Source organism: Trichosurus vulpecula, chromosome 6 (genome assembly GCF_011100635.1).
Source record: "Trichosurus vulpecula isolate mTriVul1 chromosome 6, mTriVul1.pri, whole genome shotgun sequence".
NCBI classification, from domain to species: Eukaryota; Metazoa; Chordata; class Mammalia; order Diprotodontia; family Phalangeridae; genus Trichosurus; species Trichosurus vulpecula.
In genome coordinates, this window is record NC_050578.1 from 19717712 (window position 1) to 19729025 (window position 11314).

General features: G+C 40.4%; 1 pseudogene; it reads right to left on the reverse strand.

Annotated features, from left to right (window-relative positions):
• Positions 1 to 1004: 1004 nt before the first annotated feature.
• Positions 1005 to 1640, reverse strand: LOC118853338 (annotated as a pseudogene).
• Between the last annotated feature and the right edge of the window lie 9674 nt (positions 1641 to 11314).

Here is an 11314-nt window from a genome sequence, read left to right on the forward strand (position 1 = left end):
CACTGAACAGGAAGGCTATGTTAATTGCATTTAGTAGGAAGTTGGTATAAAGAGAACAAGATCTTTATCAATACAATGCCTGGTACTAACATGTTGCTAAAAGTTTTAACCAACAGCAATAACTGGATAATTGTGCTAGCTGGGGCAGAAAAAAGCTCCCCCTTGCAACCTGCTTAGAAGTTTAAATTGTATTGCTACCCTTTCCTGTCCTAGGAGGGTCTTCTCAACAACTTGTTTCTGTTGAAGAGGGCAAATGAGCAGGGCCAGGGTCAAGTATCACATCTTTTTCTGCTTTGGGAAAAACTAACTTTCCCCCAAACCAGTCATGTACCATTCCATTAAGCAAGAGGTTTAAGATTGTTCTGTTAACAAAGAGAGGTTTTCTTGGGCCTTAACTCAAAACCGTTTCATGTTAGTCTCCAAAAACACTTTAACTGAAGTGTTGTCCCTGTAATACCTTCCAGAAGGGCAAGAAAAAGTAACCTGGGCAGCAGTCCTAGAAAAAACAATGTGAAGGACCCTGAACTTCACATGCCTGGCGGGAGGGTTCCCTTTCATGATCTTGCTTGTTGTCCCAGCTGAAAGCTGGTGTGAGCACTGTCTTCATAAAAGGAAAGATCACCTGGAAGTTGCTCAGTGCTCTAACCCAAGTAACCCTCTTTCCCTAGACTCCCCTCTGAATGCCAGTTCTTGTACTGGGGAGAAAAGCACAAATGTGTTTCTCTTTTCCAAATAGTAGTGAACTACGGCTGCTGCTTTCTTGTCTATCGGAAACTGTTCAATCAGGTGGATGTGAAGTTGGCATCAAACAAAAGTGGATGGCTACCTCAGGGATTCATACCAAATAGGAGATAGGTTGGGGAGGAGAATTGCTAATACTTATAAACCCAAAGAGTTATTCCAGCTTCTAGTAATGGAATACCTCTGAATGCACTGAAAGTCATTAAGGGCTCCAACAGACAGAATAGGGGTCATCTTCACTGAAGAGATGGGCCTGGGTACTATTAACCCTCCATGTTACGTCCAATCCAGATCTGAGCACCGGTTTCTTCCATTTCTTTACCTATGAGGTAAAACATAAAATGAAACCAACAGAAACCTGAGGCAGATGTGAAATTCCCAAAAAGGTATTCTTAAACTTGCTACCAGCCTCAATTTCTTCATTCTTCCATACATTTTTTCAAGTAGACCCATTCTCCCACCCCAGGTGATTACTAATAATGACTCTATTTTGCAATTAGATACCAGGGAATCCTTCATCTTCTTGGTCATGGTAGGGATGGGGTGCCTGTGGTCATCAACACATTTGGTCACACAGGACTCTAGCTGCCTCTTCACCTGCTGCTCCTTGCTCCCACATCCTTCAAGTCTTTGGCTTTGTCATTGCAGTGTACAATGCATCGAGTCAGGCAGTCCTGGAATTTCTCCAGTTTGCCCATCACAAGGGCCTGTGCCTGGGCCAAGGGAGTATGGCAACATTCAATGCACTGATAAACCTGCTGCATGGAGGCCTGGGTATCTTCACTGCAGCTGGCACTGCACTGGAACATGGCACCCTGCATCTTGCAAATATTCTCATGCTCCAGCCCTTTCACCATGGTGTCCACAGCCTCCTGTACCCACAGCTGCTGCAACTCCATGTATTGTTCATGTATTTTGGCTTAATGGGAATACCTTTCCCATCCATTGATAGGCCCATGTGACCTGCTGAGGTCACATGGAAGCCTAAGTCACATGAGTTTGAGTCACATGAGGTATATACATACTCAGATGTTAGCATTTTGCTTTGGGGCTCACTCACGGGAAGAGTGTTAGTGTGACATAGCCAAATAAGACTCCGGGTAGCCTTAAGGAGTCCCCGGCTTTGAAAACCCAGATGTTGGTGCTTCTCTCTCTGGTAACTCTGTATGAATTGCTTTGGGTCAAACAGTTGGGAGCCCTGTCTGTTGGTCTTTGTTGTTTGTATTTTCTCTGTTTATATAATTTCTGCTTGTAATTTCTGTTTGTATTTTTTCTGAAGTTCAGGGTGCTGACTTTTCCCCTGAACTAGGTGAATTATATATACATGTATATATATATATATATATATATATATATATATATATATATATATATATATATATATGTTTTATTAAAGTAAGATTATTGACCATTTTAAAGTTGCTTTCCTTTAGAAAAGCAGATCCAAGAACCTGTGCTAGCAGCCCTCCTGTGTTGTGGTGTTATTGGTCTTACACTCCCACAGCAGCTTCAAGTAACATTGTTGTTACACTCTGCCATGGTGCACACCCCCACCCCCCAGCCCTGTGCCCTCTAGATTTCTTTTTTTAAGGATTGTGCCTTAAACCCAAATAGCTCTGGCTCTCTTTAATTGGCCAACAACAGGTCCCAACCCAAGCCTCACTTGATCATTGTTTGGGCTCTGATGGCTCAGAGTGAGTATAAATAGCAATTATTTCTGTTCTGGCCAGAAATCCTGAACCCTGAGACTCTTCCCCTCGCAGATTGATTTTTTTTTTGTTTATTTGGGTTTTGTTTGTTTTTTTGACTAGGTAAAAGAGGCCATTCTTTGCCTCATTTCTTACTTAGCCTTAATCACTGAATGGGTGTATATTTCACATATAGATGTTTTAAAGACCCTAAGAAATGCTTTTGAGATTTGGTGAGTCTTTTCATTGATTTTGATGCCATAAACCAAAGTACACACACACACACACACACACACACACACACACACACACATACACACACACACACACACACACAAAACAGTTGGGTGCTACATTGTCCAATCCCTTAATTTCCAGGCAGTGAGGGAGCTATACCTGGAGGTATCAAGAAAGGCCTAGAATAGAAGATGGCACTTGAGCTGAATCCGATGAAGGCTTTCTAAGAAACAGGGGTAAGCATGGAAAGCATTCTAGGCTTAAGACACAGCCTATGCCAAGGTCTAGAGAAGGGAGAGAGAAGGTGCTATACAGAAAACAGCAAGTATGTAAGAACATGTGTGAGAGGAATAGTGGGAAATGAGACCCCAAAGATAAGTTGGTACCAGATTGTGAAAGTATTCAAATGTCATACCATGACTGGGAGTTGTAGTGAGGGTAGGGTGCTTTGAAAACCAGAGGCCAGACTTGTATCTTAGAAATATCAATATGGCATCTGGGTGGAAAATAGATTGGAAAAAAGGTTAGGACTGGAGGCAAGAAGACTCTTATAGTGATCCAGACAAGAGGTGATGAGGGCCCTAAACAGAGTATTAGCCTTGTAAGTGGAAAAAAGGGGAAACATGAACAAATATTCTGGAAGTAGCTTCTGAGGCAGTTGATTAGTTGTGGGGAGAGGAAAGAAGGGTGAGAGTGAAAAGGCCAAGATGACTAAGATTTATCCCCAGACTACCGGGGCCTAATTTCCTTTCCTTGGAAAACTTAAAACTATTAACCAGGGCAGCTAGGTGGTGCAGTGAGTAGAGCACCGGCCCTGGAATCAGGAGGACCTGAGTTCAAATCCGGCCCCAAACACTTGACACACTTACTAGCTGTGTGACCTTGGGCAAGTCACTTAACCCTAATTGTCCTGCCTTCCCCACTCCAAAAAAACAAAAACAAAAAAAAACTATTAACCATAAATTCTAGTCCACACTTCAAAAAAACTTTCCAAAGGGGCAAACAATTTTTTTCCCATTCATATATAAATCTTCTATTAAAGTACAATAGCTTTGTGGCTGGGGAGGGGAGGGTGACACTAGTTTGAAAAGTTGTATTCACAGCCTCCTTCATACCAATGAGTAAATTGCCTTTCTTTGATTCCAGAGCTTTGTACAGTGCCTTGTATGCAGTAGGCACTTAACAAATGCTTATTAACTGACTGACCAGGGTTGCAAAGACCTTTAACAATAGAAGCCTTCAGCCCTCTGCCAGAACAAAGCAGGGTATACCTCTTTCTGCTTTTATTCCTTCCTGCTAGAGGTAGAAAAAGGTGTTTCTTCATATTTAGACCCTCCTCTTGGAAATTTGAGGAAACTTTCAGTGCCAAATGTGAATTCAAAGTCACTTTTCGTTGGCTCTCTAGTTTAAATTGCTATGTTACCAATATTTTGTGCACTTGTATAGACCTCTGTGACCTTGAGCTTAGAGATTCTTGTATTCAATTTTGTCACCTGTGACTTTCAGATAAATATTTACAGGAGCTCTTAACCTGGGGTCTCTAAATTTTAAGAAAAAAAATTGATAACTACATTTCAATATAATTAGTTTCCTTTGGTATCCCAAGTATTTTATTTCATGCATTGAAAACCATGAGAAGGGGTCCATAGGCTTCACCAGACTGTCAAAGGGGGTCAATGCCACAAAAGAGGTTAAGAATCCCTGCAGAATAAGTTTGAGGGAGCTGTTGCTTCATTGTAAAGTCTCTTCCCAGCTTCAGAGAGGAGATGAAAGATGAATTCCTGATTGAACTTGCTATCATGACGGGTGGAATTGTTAGAAATAAAGAAAAGGTGAGCTTATGTAAAGGCAGGCATTATCTCCAAAAGCCCAGGGCTCTTTAGTTCATCCCTGTTTAAGGGAGGAAGAGCTTTCAACTTTAACATAGGAAGGTTTTGAGAAGATAATCATGCTCTGGTAGAATAAAGAATAGAGATGCCAAGGGGAAATGGAGGAAGCTAAAGCACCCTCAGGAACTGAATGTGCAGTTAGCACCACTCAGAAATAATAATGCATCAGGAGAATGTGGCTGATGAGAATGACTAAGGAAATTGGGAGAGCTCTCAAGTGTAAATGAGAAGGCATGTGTCACCCATTGGGTCACACCATACATTGCAGAAGGAACAAAAAAGAGTTAAGAACAAGGGCACACCATGAGGAAAACTATGATCTGTGATGGGAGACTACTTCTGAAGGGAACACATGGAAAGAAAAGCTATAAATATGTGTAGAAGGGAGAAAACAAGCTATACTAACCTAGCCTAGATTCAGACTCAGGCTGAAAGGGCAGAGCAGGTATGTAGATTTCATTAAAGAAATGTGACTGAAAAATAAGATGGACTTGTTATGTGGGGAGAAGGAACATAATTTTTGGACAAACCCAATCCATCATTTGCAGATTCTAGATGTCAAAGGAATGTGAAGAAGGTCCCTAGTACTTTGGGTGGATGCTCTATGATGAATTTAAGGGACAATTAGTATGAGACTCCCAAAGGCAAGGCAGTTAGTAAGCATGTGTGCCGGGCACTGAGGCTACAAACAGAAAAGAATTAGTCTTTGACCTGGAGGAGCTTGTCTTCTACCAGGGAGATAGGACATGTTCATAGATAAGTAAATGCTGCATATAAAAAAAAGGAACTGGACCTGTCATCTCATTGGCATAAGGAACTTTTTGGGTGTGGAAATCCCATGAACCAATGCAAGTAGGCATGTTCTCTGAAATGTATCCTTTTAGAGAGTTGTCTAGAACACCAGATCATAGTATAATGTAGAAAGATGGAGACAGAGGAGACCTCAGAGGCCAACTCCCTCATTTTCTTTTATTTTTAATTTTTAAAAATATAATTTTCAATGAACAAAAATAGATTTTCTCTCCAGGACATCCTTCCTTTTAGCAAGAAATAAAAAAGAAAAAACATTATAGTAAATATACATAGTTAAGCAATAAAACTTCCAACATTGGCCATGTCAAAAAAAAAAGTATTCTGTACCTGAGTCCATTTTACAGATACAGAAACTGAGCACCAAGTAGGTTAAATTATTTGCTTAAGGTTACACATGTTTTAAGTATCAGAAATAGAGTTTGAACTCATAGGATTTGAACTCAGCCCAGAGTTAGCAAACGACACTCCCAAGAGCAGCCCAAACCAGATTGAAATGTAAGTGGAGAACTAAACATAGATAATTTTAATGTGTGGTTTTCTAAATCAATATGAATCAATATGCCCCTACAGGAATCTTTATATATTTAGTGGCCCCTGTTTCTTTTTGGGTTTGATATCACTACATCACCCCAGTGAGTGAATTGCCTAGGATCCACAGCTAAAAAGTGTCAGAGGTAAGACCCGAACCCAGGTCTTTCTGTCTTCAAGGTAGGCTCTCTTCCTCATGTTGTGCTGCCTCTATATAGGGCATGTGTGTGTGTTTATGGACATGCAGGCAGATTACATGTTTATACATATGGATATTATACATACACACACATAAAAACACACACACATATATGAAATAGTGCAATCCTCAACCCATCCCAGTTATATTATATATAACCTATGTGTAATGCATATACACATGTGTATATATGTGTATGTGTGTGTGTATATATGTGTGTATATACACATATATACACACATATACACATTATCTATAGATTACATATAATACAACCGAGATGGGCTGAGGATTGCACTGTTACAGGGAATGGGATCACAGTTATATTGGCACATCAGGGCAGATGCTATATTATAATGTAACACAAATAATAACAATTGTTGGTAAATGTGACATTACCTGTGTTGGATTTGACAGGTACCTCTGTTTACCCTTTATATTATAGAAAGGCTGAATGAGATTCACGTATTCCTGTCCATGCATTAATAACTATGGATATCAGAGATAGGTATAGGCACTTACAGCAGTAACTAAATTGATTGGCTTCTCATAGAGACTTCAGGTTTAATTGTTTTGACCTCAGGTAGGGGAATTGGGATTTCTACCCTCTGTTTCTGATGATTCTGGCAAACTAGCAGCTCAGCTCTGTTATGACTGGGTTCTCTAATAAAGAAGAGCCAACTCCTAATAAGCCATCTTTAGAAAATTAATTAATGATGAAAACTTAGTTTGTAATATTACCACTTCAATATACTCCATTAGGGAATGTCTTTAGTAGAAAATAAACTTTGACACTAGGTAGCTGCTAGCAGTGGGTAGGTTTGGACTCACCCTGAGATAAGGTGACTCAATGTGAACTAAGACTTCAGAACAATCATCTGGAGGAAATATTACAGTAAACATGTTGTGCCCTCTATGGGCACTCAAAAACATGTAATCTGTGATGATTATGACAATAATGAACAAGATCAGGTCCTGCAATTAGCATCTAGAGCCATTAACTGAAAGACATGTACTTATTAGGAAGGATGGTGCTACCTCCTTGAAATACCCTGGGTACAAATTCGTGAACCTGGCTACACATAGGTCAAGGATTTGTAGGGGAGAGCAGGGAACTATTGAGAAGATAGAGGGCTCATTTTGCAGACCAAGTATTTTTACTGTCTGACAAGAAACTATTTTAAGTCTCTGTTAAGGAACCTTGTTCACAATTTGTTCAGAATGGTCTGTATACCAAAATTTCCATTGAAGAGGAGCTGAGAAAATGTACCTCCCTCCCTTCTTTACAGAGTTAGCACTCTGTGGGTATGGAACACAGCAGATACTGTCAGACCAAGTAGACGTGTTGATTACTTTTCCTAGACACACATTCTCTCTCTGTCTCTGTCTGTGTGTATGTGTGTCTCTCTCTCTGTCTCTCCCACTCCTTTCCCCTCCTCTCCTTCTTTTCCTTCTTTCTTTCTTTCCTACAGACAGACAGATAAATAGATATACTGATGATTAAGATGGTAATGATAGAATCCTCAGAAGTGTCCTGTTGATCATCTAATCTAACCTCTTTCTTCTTTTTCCTCTCTTATATTTCATTACAAGAGATGGTTCATTGGATAGAGCAGGGGAATACTTGGAAATGAAAATGATATTTTAAAACTATACAATTTTAAAATTCTGGTTAACAGATAGAGATTCTCTTAGAAAATAGCTTCCAGGAAGGTTTACATAAGAAAAACCATTTTTTTTTAAATTGAGCCCACTCCAACTTTAGCTGAGTTCTAGGTCAAAAGTTTTAGTGATGGAAGGAACCTTAGAGATAATCTAGTACAGCTCCCTCATTTTAGTAATGAGGAATCTGAGGTCCAGAAAGGTTAAATAACTTTAGTCAGTAAACATTTTTGTCTATAAAATATGAGGCAAGATCCTCAGCCAACAGGGTGGAAAGAGGGAGCCGTGGGAGGTTTGAGGAGGATTGAAAAGGTTTGGAAGAGCCACTGTGGAATGTGGTTTAGTGAGTTGATAAAAAAAGTGTAGAAGGATTGCCCAACAGCAGTGAGGGCCCATTTGAGGTTGTGTAACATAAATTTATAGTAAACCCAATCAGAATGGTTGTGTGATTTCTCTACTTTTCACTCAGCAAGCATGTGTATAGGAAAGAAAGTGGCAGACTGTAGGAGTCATCCATTACTGAGGCTTGGCAAGGTGCAATGGGCAATATGATAAGGGGGTCAGGGACTCATGAGGACACTATAGAATTGAACTGGTTTACTAAGCAGTCATGATGAGGAAAAGGGGAGAGAATGGCTAATAAGGAGAAATTGCCCAGGAGAGAACTGAGGGGTAAAGGAACTGGAAGTCATGGTGTGGATGAAAAGTAAGGTTTTATAAAGGAAGGCAGAGGGAAAGGTAGAAAGCCAAAAGATTATGGTCAGATAAGGAAATTTCAGAATTCTGAACATGGAGGTGTGTATTTGTGGGTGACAGCAATCTTATGGGTATGACCAACTTTGTGTATGGCTGAGGTGGAGTGGAGGAGTAGGTCATGAAAAGGGAATAGGTTAAGGAACTGAGTGGTTAGGGTGTTTGAGGAAAAGTCAATATGTATGTTTAAGTCCCCTCATTTGAGAGGAAAATTGTGAGCCAGGTAGTAAACTTATTAAGGAAGGAAGGGGAATGACCTGAAGGTCTGTAGATAGCAGCTACTAGGATTTTAATTGGGTGGAAGATATGAATAGCATGAACCTCAAAAGGAGGAGAGATTATTGGATGATGGAGGTAGAGAGACAACCTAGTAATGGTGATGGGAAACAAGGCATAGCCCTACTCTTCCACTTAAACCAGTGAGCTGAGGTGAATAAGTAAAGGTACTACCAGTACTGGAAAAAGGACCAGGGAGATTGTCATCAGCAGGGAGCCAGGTTCTAGTGACAGGCAGAAAATGGAAAGAGTGAAAGAGGAAAAAAAGACTTATGATGAAAAGAAGATTGTTGCCTATGGAACTTGTCCAAGATCACATGGCCAGCAGATGTAGGATTTGAACCCAGGTCCTCTAATATCCTATTCTCTTTCCACAATGTCAAATGACTTCCCCTGACTGGAAGATCATTGCTTACAAATAAGAAGGAAGGAAGGAAAGAAAGAAGGAAAGAAATGAGAGAGAAGGAGGGATGGAGGAGCAATCACTGGAGCACTTCTTTTGAAAAAACATAAATAATTAAAATGTTTAAATGAATTTAAAAAAAACTTCCAGGATTAAAAATAATCTATATAAAAATTCATTGTTATAAGGAATGGCTCTGTGGGAAGGGGAGGGGAGAAATACAGGAGGAAATTCAGTTGATATAGATATAGAAACAAACTATCAATAAAAATTCATTTTAAAGAAATCTGGTACATAAAGATTAAGCCACTATATCTAGGTAGACAGACAGACAGACAGATAGAGAGATAGACAGATAGATACATAGATACATAGATAGACAGATACAGTGATGATTGAGATGGTAATACGGAACCTCAGTTGGTCTTCTATTTAAACCTATTTCCCCTTACTATGGATTGATGGACAACATTTTCCTGACAAGTGGTCCTCCAGACTACAACGGGAAACCTCCAGCTGTATTATTTTAGATATGTTACTTAACTCTCAGAGTTTCATTTTTCACATTTATAAATTGGGTCATTTGTACTAGCTACCTCACAGGGTGGTTGTAAGAAATGTGCTTTGTAAAGCACTATGTAAATATGAGTTATTAATACAGCCCAGGTTCATTTTTATACTGCTCTAATTAGGAATGATTTTTTTTTTCTTCTATGAATTCTAAATCTTCACTCCTGTAAATTTCCCTCATTGGTTCTGGCCCTTAGGATCATAGCTCGAATCTGGAAGGGACCTCAGACCCAACCCTATCATTTTAGAAATAATAAAACGGGGGGGGTGGAGCCAAGGTGGTAGTTGGAAAGCAGGGACTTGCGTGAGCTCCCCGCTAGGTCCCTCCAAAAACCTATAAAAATGGCTCTGAACAAATTCTAGAATTACAAAACCCACAAAATAGCAGAAGGAAGCAGGGCTCCAGCCCAGGACAGCCTGGATGGTGGCTGGGTGAGGTCCATTGTGCATGGAGCTGGGAGCAGAGCCCAGTGTGGGCGGTGGCAGAACCAACCAGACCAGGAGCCAGGCAGGACAGGCCCTAGTGCCCTGAAGAAGTGAGATGTGGCAGTTACCAGACTTCTCAACCCACAAGCACCAAAGACAACAGAGAAGATTAGTGGGAAAAGCTGCAGGGGACAGAGTGAAAGGAGTTCAGTTTTGGCCACCACCCCGGGGGCGGGGGGTGTGGGGGGTGGAGCTACAGAACTACAGCTGCAGTTGCTTCTGGCCCCAGGCCCACCTGGTGGGAGGAATTAAGTGGCAGATCAGAGCAGGAGTGCAGAGCCTGCTGAAGATCTGAGTCAGGTCCAAGTTGGTGGTTCTTGGTAGAGGAGGAGTGCTGGTGTGGCAGAGCTTGCTGTGTAGAAATAGCTCTGAAAATAACAGCGCATCCCCTCAAGCTTAGAACAAAGCACTCTCTACCCTACAAGCAGTCATACCTCAACAAAAAACTCAAGGGTCCAGTAAGTTGGCTGGGAACATGGCCAAGCAGCTAAAATGCACTCAGATTCAGTCTCAGACTTTGGAATGTTTCTTTGGTGACAAAGAAGACAAAAACATACAGCCAGAAGAAGTCAACAAAGTCAAAGAGCCTTCATCAAACACCTCCAAGAAAAACATGAACTAGTCTCAGGCCATGGAAGAGCTCGAAAAGGAGTTGGAAAAGCAAGTTGGAGAAATAGAGGAAAAATTGGGAAGAGAAATGAAAATGAGACAAGAAAACCATGAAAAACAAGTCAATGACTTGCTAAAGGAGACCCAAAATAATACTGAAAAAATACTGAAAAAAACAAAACCTTAAAAAATAGACTAACTCAAATGGCAAAAGAGCTCCAAAAAGCCAATGAGGAGAAGAATGCCTTGAAAGGCAGAATTAGCCAAATGGAAAAGGAGGTCCAAAAGACCACTGAAGAAAATACTACCTTAAAAATTAGACTGGAGCAAGTGGAAGCTAGTAAATTTATGAGAAAACAAGATATTATGAAACAGAACCAAAGGAATGAAAAAATGGAAGACAATGTGAAATATCTCATTGGAAAAACCACTGACCTGGAGAATAGATCCAGGAGAGATA